The sequence below is a fragment of the Lissotriton helveticus genome, chromosome 10 (genome assembly GCF_964261635.1).
Source record: "Lissotriton helveticus chromosome 10, aLisHel1.1, whole genome shotgun sequence".
Taxonomy (NCBI): Eukaryota; Metazoa; Chordata; class Amphibia; order Caudata; family Salamandridae; genus Lissotriton; species Lissotriton helveticus.
The window spans coordinates 605,639,897-605,653,050 of NC_136071.1; the positions used below are offsets into that span (position 1 = coordinate 605,639,897).

Sequence of the window (13,154 nt, forward strand, 5' to 3'; positions counted from 1 at the left end):
GAACGTCATGCATCCAGGAACTAAATGATGGGAGCATATGACTGTGTAAGCCCTGGCTAATAGTGAAGGGTAGGTGATATTCAGCCAGACATTTCTGTAAGACGTTAGTAATTAGTGAAGCAGGGAAGGGGAGGCCCTGTTTAACAGGGGGGAAGAAACTAGCAAGACTTGACATAGGCAAGGCAGCACAAGGGAGTGGGACCAGCACACAGTAGGGGAAAGCCTGAGGTTTCAAGAGCCGCATTAGGAGAATAGCAGGGGTGACAGTAGGTGGAGGCTGGCCCACCTAAGTGGAGATGCTGCATAAGAGAGCAGAGAAAGTTCACTGAGAATATTGACATGGACAAGAGTTACTTGTAATAATACTAGTTCTTCAACATTTAAATTTGCTCTTAATTCATAAACAGTAGAATATTTCCGCACATGTGCGAGATCACGAAACACTGCTTTTATGCATAATTTCCCAGTCCAGTTACGAAAAAGCAAACAGGAGATGGTTGGAAATACTCCCAACCACCACAGTGCTCATTAGTAGAAGCAGACGAGTAATGTTTTGTTGGAGCTTTCCCTGTGGAGGTGGAAGGCTTCAGAACGCTTCCTCTCCCTCAGGGATAGTTTTTGTTTTTGGAACAATTGTTGCTGATGTTGTCTTTGTTCCATTTGCTGCACTTTCCAGTGACGGATATGGGATCTCTGTTTGCCCCAGTATTGGAACTTTCATAGATTCCCATGCTTTTGTATCATTCCCCGTCGTCGGAATGGGAGTCTCGGTAACAAAAATAACATAGCAGTAGGCTCAAAGGAGAAAGAAAAAAGGCCTAGGCCTCATTCCCTTTTATAGCCCATCACTCTCCTTGTGTAAAAGAGAGCAAACTTTGGCATCAGCCAATCAGAAGGGCCTCACCCCTTAGAACCCTCCTGACGGAACCTCAGAGCCTCAGATTTTCTACCGCACGTTGTTCTTAGGGAGTCTCCTTTGAGCTCTGCTCAATCTACTCTTCAGGAGTTTATTCTTCTACATTTTTCTTCAGTTTTCTCTTCAGTTTGTCTGCTGATCCTTCCAGGATGTCTGACAAGAAGAAAGCCCTTTTCAAGCCATGTTCCACCTGTGGTAAGAAAAGGCTTTTTGTGGAGGATAAGCATAAGGATTGCATCTACTGCCTCTATCCTGACCACAAGGCTGCGAACTGTAAGATCTGCCGCACCTTTTCAACCAAGACCCTGCGGGACCGTGAGGGTAGGCTTCTGACATGGCTCCAGAAGTTGAAATCCATGAAGGATACTGTCTCCAGTGACAGTGAGAACTCAGCATCGGCATCTTCCTCAAGAAGGTCAGTGAAAAGGGCTAGGGGTTCCCCTTCTTCTTCTGTGGAGCGTCCTTCTAAGGCCTCAAAAAAGACCCCCAGTGAGTCTGAGAGCCAGGATCCTGGCAAATCTCCTCACTGAGGTGAAAAGGAGAGGGTAGGACCATCTACGCCTTCTGAAGGGTTGAAGACTGATCCAGCCTTCAAGAAGCCCTCTTCCCATTCTTCGGACAGAAGTTCATAGTCGTCAACGAAGAAGGCGTTGTCGACGGAGGTTCCGTCGACGAAGAAATTGAAACAGAAGCTGAAACTGGTTCCGTCGACGGGCTCGTCGACGGGACAATCGACGACGGGATCGTCGACGACAGATACAGCAGCGTCAACGAGAGACTCGCCGCCGACGGCATTGTCGACGAGGGCATCAACGACGGCAGCATCGTCGACGAAGGTGACGACGGCGTCGACGAAGACAGTGTCGACGATGAGGTCAATGACGACGACGACAGTGTCGTCGACGAGAGCCTCGACAACAGCGACATTGACGACGACGACGGCTGGGGTGTCGACAGTTTCATCGTCGACGGCATCGACGACGCCCATCTAGTCGCCGGGTGTTTTTGTGTCCCGACGCATACTCCGTCGACGAAGCCGACGACGGCTGCAGTCTCAATTCCATCGTCGAAGGGACCGTCGACAATTTTGTCATCGGAAAAGAGGATCACAATTTCCATGACCAGGATTACCCCTGATTTGACATCTCGCAGGAGGGTGACCCCTTTTCCTCCAGCTCTACTGTTCGATTAGGATGAGTCCGAAGAGGAAGATCAGGACTCATATGGCTATGTCAACAGCCCCTCTCAACTGCCGGTTGAATGCCAGGAAACAAACTCAGACGGAGGATATGACCAAGAGGAAGGCGATGAGCAGCATGCTGCCCAACCACAGCAATACTCCGGTCAAGAGATGGTTACTATACCATCATCTTTCCTACAGGACCTGCATAAAATGCTGCAAGATTATAAGTCTAAGGCTGCACAGCCTGCTCCAGCTCCTGTGGCGCACGGCATGCCTGTCATGGCACCGGCCTCAACGGCTGTTCCTGTATCACCACCTCAGGAGTCTCTTCAGCCACTGACATCGACTCCACGAGAGCCTTCCAGACCTGCTGACACTCATGATGATTCCTCAGATGAGGATCATGTTTCGAAGGGTAGAGATGATCAGGCCTCTGAGTGGGGGGGGGGGGGGCGTGGCTTGGGTGCCGATGGGAGAGGCGGCGTGAGCCGGTAGCTCCGCGCCCAATCCTGGCTTTTATCCTGTTAAAACCTCCTGTATTTAGCTCACAGTAGCGGAGCATAAATCGGAGTACCTGGAGCAGATTCCACGACCTGCATTGCTGCACCGGGGGGCCCCGCTGTGACACGGCAGCCGGTTGAAGTGCCGGAGGAGCCGAGGAGCAGACGGCAAAATGGCGGCGTTCATCGGGGGCTCAGAGCGACTAACGCTGAGAGGCCCACTGCAAGGTCCTTAGAGTACTCGAACCAGAGAGCGACGAGAGCGCGGAGGGAAGAGCAGCCTATGGTCCAAGCGGAATGATCAGCGGTTCTGGTGTGGGGAAATATCTGGAGCGGACTCGGCACGGAGGAGGGGGACCTGCCCGGTGCTCTAAGATGGCGACTGCCGGGAGGATTGCTCGAGGAGCACAACGCACCTAAGCCTGCAACCGGAGAATATTTCGATGGTCTACGGAGACCGTGGACACTGGGCGGGGAAGCGCGACACCTGAGCAGTAACTGGATCGCGGAGGCCCGGGGTCTATGGAGGTGCCAATACGAGGGAAAGGGCTGAGGCTGTGGCACATCGATTGACGGGACTTCAGAGGGTCCCTGTGAGAAGTTGGCCTGATGTGCAGTGCTCACTATTCTAGTGATCACTATATATCAGTCCAAACAACCCTTATTGATGATTGGTTGTAAGTCAACCTTATAGACCAGCTATCCTAGTAGCATGGATACGAGCAGTCTAAGGCTAAGACTCTAGAGGGCGTGTTAAGCCAGCTGTTTTACCATCACATTACCCCTTGAACACCCAGTGAAAGGACACCACACAAGTTGTTATGAAAATAAACAGTGTATTTATTTATAACAAGACTACCCTGGCTCTTTATGAGACAGGGAGCTAAGCACACAACAAAACTCTTACGAAAATACTTTTAAGTTAGCACGTTACACAAATGCCCGAGGGGCACGAAAAACCATATACGCTAAAAGTGGAATGCGAATTACTAGCAGGTAAGTAACAGTACTAATAGGCTTTGGAATCGCTAGGACTGGACTAGGGAATCGTTAGATTACTACTAGGAGGCCCAGGGGACTCGGGTGCAGAGTGTGCACTCTCACGCGGGATGCGGGACAAAGTCTATGGAAGCTAGAATTCACAAAGTTAGTGTTCACGGGCGAACCCGACCTGGTAGGGAGAAAACGACAGTGGATCCTGACCCTTGGATAGTGAGGCTATGCTGGGACACCGGAGTGCCGAAGTTACCTAGCCCAGGGGCTGCAGCTGCATAGGTCTGAAAAGACGTCGGGGATCTCGTTGCCGGACCAGGAGCCTGGAAGGAAGAAGTTGCTGGCAGGCGACCAGTGAAGGAAAGTTCGATGGATCCAAGCCTGGATCAAGGGAGAAGAAAACCTGAAAGCAGAGGGGACCAAGTTCTTGAATCACTAGCCAGTGATTAAGTGGGCACCAGGATGGCACCGGGCGAAGTCACCGCAGTCAGGTGAGTGGGCGCTGCTGGGCTCTGCAGTCTCTCGGACCAGGAGGCGTTGTCGGCGACCAGGATGGAGGTGCGAGCTGTCCCACGAAGGATGAAGTCGTCGGCGTCGAAGTTACCCAGGATTGGGCAACAAGCCTTGGCTAATTCAAGCCCACGCGGTGGACTCAAAATGGCGTCTTGAGTGGACCAGGAGGGTCCGGGGTGCTCCTCTTCTGGAAGGGAGCAAGGGCCAGTCTGGAGCAACCAGACCAGCAGCAGAAATGTCGTCGGGCGTCGTCAGGAAGGCCACAAGCCAACGGGCTAGTAGCCAAACAACGCGGTGAGCAGCGGAAAGCAGAAGGGCCCCACGCAGATCGTGGAGATGCTGGGGGGCTGCACTTCGGAGCTGGAGCTGCTCAGAGTCGGGGCTTCTCGGACCCCAAAGCACTCACCAGTAGATTACTCGGCGGGCTTGCTGGAAAGAAGTCGTGCAGTCTTGCAGATGGCCGGTCCCTTGAGGTCTCGTCGCACCCACGGTTCTCAGCTGGGCTGTAGAGGTGGGTAGAGGTCAGAGGTGCCAGGGAAGCCGGTTCTCGTCGAGCTGGGCAGTCGGATTCCGGAGGAAGGACTTACAGCAGACCGCAGTGTTCTTTAGATGGTGCCTGCGGATGCAGGGTGACTACTCCTTAGTCACAAGGGAGAATCTTGAAGAAGGAAATCTTGAAGTCCTTTCGCAGAAAGTCGTGTCTTGATTCCAAAGATGATCTGATTTGGAAGGGGGCCAGTCTCTACCTTTATCTGGGAAAAGGGGGCTGGCACGCGACTAGGTCCTGCCCTATGGGTGGGACCAGGAGGGGGGTGGTTACACCCACTTCCTTGGCGGGCTTTTCCCCAGGCCAGGGGCTGGAGTGCCCCTGGAACTGGTTCCAGCCAGCCTATGCACAGTGAGCACCGGGGTGCCACGTGCAGTCACCTTCCTCTAAAGCCCTGCCTACCTACAATACACAAAACCCTGTCTGGGACGGTGCTGGCACCGCCCCTGGCAGGAAACCCTTTGTCCTTATCTCCTGCTCTGGGAGGACTCCCAGCAGCAGGAGGGCAGACTTGTGTCTCGGTGGCAGCATCCATTTTGTGGATGCTAAGGCTCTGTCTGACTTTTAACCGGGTTATAGGTTACATGCATGTCGTGTCCCTCTAGAAGGGTGGAATGCTAACCCCGTCGCCAGAATTGGCGAGGGGTTAGTATTCCAATTCGTATGACACCTTACTCGACATGTTTTGATAAAGCGATACCAGAGTTGGCACATAACCGCGAGGATTATAATGCACTTAAGAGTATATGGTATGCGATATCATGGAAACGGCTAAGGGATGGATCCCGAAAGCCGCAGACAGGCTCAGCTCATGCCAGAGCACCATCTCACACGATTCCAAGCACTCTGCCTTCAGGATTGTTAAGGCCTGCCATAGGAGTGACTGATAGGAGATCTGTGTGTCCATTTTTAGGGTTAGATATAGGTATACTATATCTAAAGCAAAGGGTGAGTACACCACCTTGCCCCAGCTGTCGTGCAGCCAGTTGTGTCAGTTTTAGTTAGTCAATCCAGGGGTGGCATAATACATGCTTCAGCCCCTGGGAGACTTCTGGGTGCACCTCAGCCCTGGGTACAGGGACTTGGAGAGGGCCCAGTGCCAATTCAGTACCTGAGTACAATTTGGATAGAGAGAACAGCTAGGCTGTGGGTCTGATTAGCAGGCCCACAGCCAGGGAAAGTCGTAAACCAGTGCAGCAAAAAGCAAAAATCTGGGTGATCATAGGATTGCAGACCCTACTCTCCTACATGACCCCCCCCCCAAACTTTGGGACAATAAGCTAACCTTGACCAGGTGAGTCTTCTTGCTCTAAGTGGAAATACCTGGAGAGCCCATCAGCATTGCTGTGATCAGTCCCAGGTCTATGCTCCACTGTAAAATCCATCCCCTGTAGGGAAATGGACCACCTAAGCAGTTTGGGGTTTTCACCCTTCATCTGATTTAGCCACAAGAGGGGCTTATGGTCTGTCTGAATGGTGAAGTGAGTGCCAAACAAGTAGGCCCTCAGCTTCTTCAGGGCCCAGACCACAGCAAAGGCCTCCCTCTCAATAGCTGACCAATTTTTCTCTCTGGGTGTCAACCTTCTACTAATGAAAGCAATAGGCTGATCATTACCATCAAAATTCAGTTGAGACAGAACAGCTCCCACACCCAACTCAGAAGCATCTGTTTGGACAATGAATGGCTTGGAGTAATCTGGACTCTTGAGGATAGGTGCTGTGCACATGGCCTGCTTTAGGTCATTGAATGCTTTCTGACAGCTTGCTGTCCACTGAACTTTCTTTGGCATCTTCTTGCTTGTCAGGTCATTAAGGGGGGTCAATATGGACCCATAATTTCTGACAAACTTCCTATAGTACCCAGTCAGGCCCAAGAAAGCTCGAACCTGAGTCTGGGTGATTGGAGGAGTCCAGTCCTTGATGGCCTGTATCTTACTCTCCAGTGGCTGAACCTGGCCTCCACCTACAAGGTGGCCCAGGTATACAACCTGTGACTGCCCTATCTGGCACTTTGTGGCCTTGATAGTGAGGCCTGCCTTTTGCAGGGCCTCCAACACTTTCCTCAGGTGGACCAGGTGATCCTCCCAGGTGGAGCTAAAGACAGCAATATCGTCAAGATAAGCTGCACAGAAGTCATCCAGCCCAGTGAGGACTTGATTCACCAACCTTTGGAAGGTGGCAGGTGCATTTTTCAGTCCAAATGGCATTACCACAAATTGATAATGCCCTCCAGGGGTAGAAAATGCTGTCTTGGGTTTGGCTTCCTCAGCTAACCTGATTTGCCAATACCCAGCTGTCAAATCAAATGTGCTTAAGAAGTTGGCAGAAGCCAATCTATCTATAAGCTCATCTGCTCTTGGTATTGGGTGGGCATCAGTCTTAGTGACTGCATTGAGGCCTCTGTAGTCTACGCAAAACCTCATCTCTCTCTTACCACCCTGGGTGTGAGGCTTTGGCACTAGAACTACTGGGCTAGCCCAAGGGCTATCTGAGGGCTCAATGACTCCCAGTTCCAACATTTTCTGCACTTCAGTTTTGATGCAGTCTCTAACATGATCAGGCTGTCTGTAGATTTTACTCTTGACAGGCAGACTGTCTCCAGTGTCAACATCATGGGTACACCAATCAGTTTGGCTGGGTGTCAGAGAGAACATATGTCGAAAGGATTGCAGAACTTGCCTGCAATCCTGTTGCTGATGTTCAGTGAGGCTGCCACAAAAGACAACACCATCAACTGACCCATCATCAGGATTCTGAGTGAGCAGGTCTGGGAGAGGGTCACTCTCTTCCTCCTGTCCCTCATCTGTGGCCATGAGCAAGCTCATGTCCTTCCTGTCAACATATGCCTTGAGCCTGTTAACATGGAGCACTCTGAGAGGGCTCCTGGGAGTTCCAAGGTCCACCAAGTAGGTAACCTCTCCCTTTTGCTCAATGATGGTGTGGGGCCCAGACCATTTGTCTTTCAGAGCTGCTGGGGCCACTGGCTCCAGCACCCACACCTTCTGTCCTGGCTGGTACACAGTCAGTACAGCCTTTTGGTCATGCCAAGCTTTTTGAAGTTCCTGGCTGGCCTCAAGGTTTTTAGATGCCTTTTCCATATACTCAGCCATCCTGGAGCGGAGACCAAGTACATAGTCCACTATGTTGGTTGCAGGCTTTTTGAGAGGTCTCTCCCATCCTTCCTTCACCAAACACAGGGGTCCCCTTACAGGATGCCCATACAGAAGCTCAAAAGGGCTGTAGCCAACCCCCTTCTGTGGGACCTCTCTGTAAGCAAACAAGAGGCAGGGGATCAGGACATCCCATCTTCTCCTAAGAGGTTCAGGTAGTCCATGAATCATCCCTTTCAGGGTCCTGTTGAATCTCTCAACAAGCCCATTGCACTGTGGATGATAGGGTGTGGTGAACTTGTAGTTCACACCACACTCTTTCCACATGGCAGTCAGATATCCTGACATGAAGTTTGTACCTCTGTCAGAAACGACCTCCTTAGGGAAACCCACTCTGGAGAACACTCCAACTAGGGCTCTTGCCACTACAGGGGCTGTAGTGGTCCTAAGGGGAATAGCCTCAGGATACCTGGTGGCATGGTCCACCACCACCAGTATAAACTTGTGTCCTGATGCTGTCTGGGGTTCCATTGGACCAACAATGTCAATCCCCACTCTTTCAAAGGGAACCCCCACCACAGGTAGTGGTATGAGGGGGGCCTTTGTTGTGCCACCTGACTTACCACTGGCTTGGCAAGTGACACATGAGCGACAAAACTCCTTGGTATTCTCATTCATATGGGGCCAGTGAAAGTGTGAGACAAGCCTGTCCCAAGTCTTTGTCTGACCTAAATGACCTGCAAGGGGAATCTCATGGGCCAAGGTGAGAAGGAAACCTCTCAGAGACAAGGGGATGACCAGCCTCCTGGTTGCACCAGGCTTGGGGTCTCTTGACTCAGAGTACAGGAGTCCATCTTCCCAGTATACCCTGTGGGCACCTGTGGCATTCCCTGCAGCCTCAGCAGCAGCCTGCTGTCTGAGGGGTTCAAGGGAAGGGCAGCTCAACTGTTCCTTCCCCAGGTCTGCTCTGGAGGGTCCCCCTGAGCCCAGAAACTCAACTTGATCAAGTTCAAGCTCTTTAGGCTCAGTTTCCCTCAGCTCTTCTAGATCAGCCTCCTCAGAGACTTGATCCTCAACCTGGGGCAAGGGGGAAGGCAAAGCCTTACCCTTACTGCTCTTCTTCTTGGGAGGTGTCTGGTCCATAGTTTCAGGATCCAGCACCTGTTCAGTGGGGCATCTTCTGGCCTGTGACCTAGTCACAGCAAGCACATGTGCTGGCAAGCCTAACATCTCCATGTGAGTCCTCTGCTCCACTTCTGACCATTGTGATGACTCCAAATCATTGCCCAACAAACAATCAACTGGGAGGTCTGAACTGACTACAACTTTCTTTTGTCCCTTCACTCCACCCCAGGAGAAAGCCACAATTGCCACACTATGACTAGTAGTGACATTGCTGGCATTGGTCACCAGGAAATCAGTACCTGGCATGATCTGTCCAGGGTCCACAAAGTTAGGTGTCACCATGGTGACACTGGCACAAGTGTCCCTATAGGCCTGAGCCATTTTGCCATTAATCAAAGGTGTCTGCCTGTATTTGCCCAAAGTATTGGGACTTATCTCAGGGGACATATCCATATCCCCTGTACAGACAAGGACGGCCTGAGTGAGTGTGCCAACTAAGTTGTCAGACCCCTCAGTACCCAAGGTTAACCCAACTAATGCCTTGGGAGTGACACTACCACTACTGACTGTACTAGGGGGTGCAGTTGCTTTAGGAGCTGTAGTGGCAGGAGTTTGTCCTCCTCTTTTGGTGCACTCACTAAACCAGTGAGATTTACTTTTGCAGTACTGGCACCACCTTTTTGACTGGCCTTCTTGAGTCTTCTTCTTCTGGGAAGCCTGACCCCCACCCTCTTTGGTTTGTTGGGGACCTGGTGAAGACTTCTGGTCATTTTGCTCATTCTTAACATTACCCTTCTGGTCTGCTTTCTTCTGACCACCCTGGTTCTGGTTCTGGTTCTGCTTGATCCTTGTCCTGACCCATTTGTCTGCCTTCTTTCCCAATTCTTGGGGAGAGGTCAGATCTGAATCAACAAGGTGCTGGTGCAGCAACTGGTTCTGACAATTGTTTAAAATTTGTTCTCTCATCATTAGATTATACAATCCTGTGTAATCTGTAACCTTGCTACCCAGCAACCAGCCCTCCAAAGCCTTAGTGGCACAATCCACAAAATCAGACCAGTCCTGAGACTGAGTTTTCTGGGTGTCTCTGAACAGCAACCTGTACTGCTCAGTGGTTAAACCAAACCCATCAACCAGTGTATTCTTCAGGACCTGGTAATTGTTAGCATCCTCCACTCTTGTAGTGAGGAGCTTATCTCTACCTTTACCATCAAAGGAGAGCCACAGTATAGCTGCCCACTGACTCTGGGGAATGCCCTGCACAGTGCAGGCCCTCTCCAGAGCAGCCATCCATTTCTGGATATCATCCCCTTGCTTAAAGGGGGGCACTATTTTAGTCAGGTGTTTAGTATCTAAACCCTTCTCTCTATCTCTTGGGAGATTGCTGCCACCAGTGGGAGCTAGCCCACTCATCTGCTGCTCTCTTGCCAGGGCAAGCTTCTCTTTGGCCAGGGCAATTTCTTCCCTTTCAATCCTCAGTTCAGCTTGTCTCATCCTAGCTTCATGCTCCTTTCTCTGAGGGGAAGTAAATCTCCTCTGTGGAGGATTCCTTCTCCCCTGAGAAGAGGCATTAGAGTGCAGAGATCTATTGGAGTCCCTAGAAAGAGATCTATCTCTCCTAACTCCAAGGTTAGGCCCACTTCGGGTTAGTACTGGGGGGCCCCCAGATCCTAGCCCAAGTAAGTCTAAGTTGGTCCTAGTTAGCCTTCTGACTACCTCAAGACCCTTGTCTACCTCATCCCCAGAGAGTACCTCCTGATCCTCCTCCTCAACTGCTGAATCAGTGTTGTGGAGATCTGGATCCCCAGAGGTTCCTTCTAAGGCTGGCATGTTCTCATGTAACTGAGAAAGCTTTCTGGCATCATATGTCTCTAGGAGACCTATCAGAAAGGAAGTGGTGGGGTTAGACCCCTGCTTCAGTTTTCTGGAGACACAGATCTGTCTCATCTCATGAAAGCTGAGAGCTGCATATCTTGAAGTGACCTGTGGAGGGTCAACACTGACCAGGGGAGTCTCAGTAGAGTCCTCCTGAGTCGACATGCTTTTCTAGTGAGGTGTAAGTGGTGCACTTACCTACACTATATGTTTGCCTACTGATCCCTTGCTAGAGTTGTAGTTTAGGGTGTGCTAGGCCCTAGGAGCTACAACAGCTGGTTCAGTAGAACTCAGAGTATTCTAAGCTAAGTTATATGTACCTTTAGTACTTATGTGATCTTTCACAAGATATTCTTAGGGCATGTGTGGTAAAACAACAGCAAGCTCAAATCCCAACCGCTGCTCACCAATGTGAGAAGTTGGCCTGATGTGCAGTGCTCACTATTCTAGTGATCACTATATATCAGTCCAAACAACCCTTATTGATGATTGGTTGTAAGTCAACCTTATAGACCAGCTATCCTAGTAGCATGGATACGAGCAGTCTAAGGCTAAGACTCTAGAGGGCGTGTTAAGCCAGCTGTTTTACCATCACATTACCCCTTGAACACCCAGTGAAAGGACACCACACAAGTTGTTATGAAAATAAACAGTGTATTTATTTATAACAAGACTACCCTGGCTCTTTATGAGACAGGGAGCTAAGCACACAACAAAACTCTTACGAAAATACTTTTAAGTTAGCACGTTACACAAATGCCCGAGGGGCACGAAAAACCATATACGCTAAAAGTGGAATGCGAATTACTAGCAGGTAAGTAACAGTACTAATAGGCTTTGGAATCGCTAGGACTGGACTAGGGAATCGTTAGATTACTACTAGGAGGCCCAGGGGACTCGGGTGCAGAGTGTGCACTCTCACGCGGGATGCGGGACAAAGTCTATGGAAGCTAGAATTCACAAAGTTAGTGTTCACGGGCGAACCCGACCTGGTAGGGAGAAAACGACAGTGGATCCTGACCCTTGGATAGTGAGGCTATGCTGGGACACCGGAGTGCCGAAGTTACCTAGCCCAGGGGCTGCAGCTGCATAGGTCTGAAAAGACGTCGGGGATCTCGTTGCCGGACCAGGAGCCTGGAAGGAAGAAGTTGCTGGCAGGCGACCAGTGAAGGAAAGTTCGATGGATCCAAGCCTGGATCAAGGGAGAAGAAAACCTGAAAGCAGAGGGGACCAAGTTCTTGAATCACTAGCCAGTGATTAAGTGGGCACCAGGATGGCACCGGGCGAAGTCACCGCAGTCAGGTGAGTGGGCGCTGCTGGGCTCTGCAGTCTCTCGGACCAGGAGGCGTTGTCGGCGACCAGGATGGAGGTGCGAGCTGTCCCACGAAGGATGAAGTCGTCGGCGTCGAAGTTACCCAGGATTGGGCAACAAGCCTTGGCTAATTCAAGCCCACGCGGTGGACTCAAAATGGCGTCTTGAGTGGACCAGGAGGGTCCGGGGTGCTCCTCTTCTGGAAGGGAGCAAGGGCCAGTCTGGAGCAACCAGACCAGCAGCAGAAATGTCGTCGGGCGTCGTCAGGAAGGCCACAAGCCAACGGGCTAGTAGTCAAACAACGCGGTGAGCAGCGGAAAGCAGAAGGGCCCCACGCAGATCGTGGAGATGCTGGGGGGCTGCACTTCGGAGCTGGAGCTGCTCAGAGTCGGGGCTTCTCGGACCCCAAAGCACTCACCAGTAGATTACTCGGCGGGCTTGCTGGAAAGAAGTCGTGCAGTCTTGCAGATGGCCGGTCCCTTGAGGTCTCGTCGCACCCACGGTTCTCAGCTGGGCTGTAGAGGTGGGTAGAGGTCAGAGGTGCCAGGGAAGCCGGTTCTCGTCGAGCTGGGCAGTCGGATTCCGGAGGAAGGACTTACAGCAGACCGCAGTGTTCTTTAGATGGTGCCTGCGGATGCAGGGTGACTACTCCTTAGTCACAAGGGAGAATCTTGAAGAAGGAAATCTTGAAGTCCTTTCGCAGAAAGTCGTGTCTTGATTCCAAAGATGATCTGATTTGGAAGGGGGCCAGTCTCTACCTTTATCTGGGAAAAGGGGGCTGGCACGCGACTAGGTCCTGCCCTATGGGTGGGACCAGGAGGGGGGTGGTTACACCCACTTCCTTGGCGGGCTTTTCCCCAGGCCAGGGGCTGGAGTGCCCCTGGAACTGGTTCCAGCCAGCCTATGCACAGTGAGCACCGGGGTGCCACGTGCAGTCACCTTCCTCTAAAGCCCTGCCTACCTACAATACACAAAACCCTGTCTGGGACGGTGCTGGCACCGCCCCTGGCAGGAAACCCTTTGTCCTTATCTCCTGCTCTGGGAGGACTCCCAGCAGCAGGAGGGCAGACTTGTGTCTCG

The 13,154-nt window shown here is 51.5% G+C and overlaps 1 protein-coding gene across 6 annotated transcripts in view; it reads left to right on the forward strand.

Annotated features, from left to right (window-relative positions):
- The window catches only part of NLRC3 (NLR family CARD domain containing 3), a 1,163,446-nt gene that overhangs the window by 1,087,575 nt on the left and 62,717 nt on the right, over positions 1-13,154 (forward strand). The gene's annotated exons all lie outside the window — the stretch shown is intronic.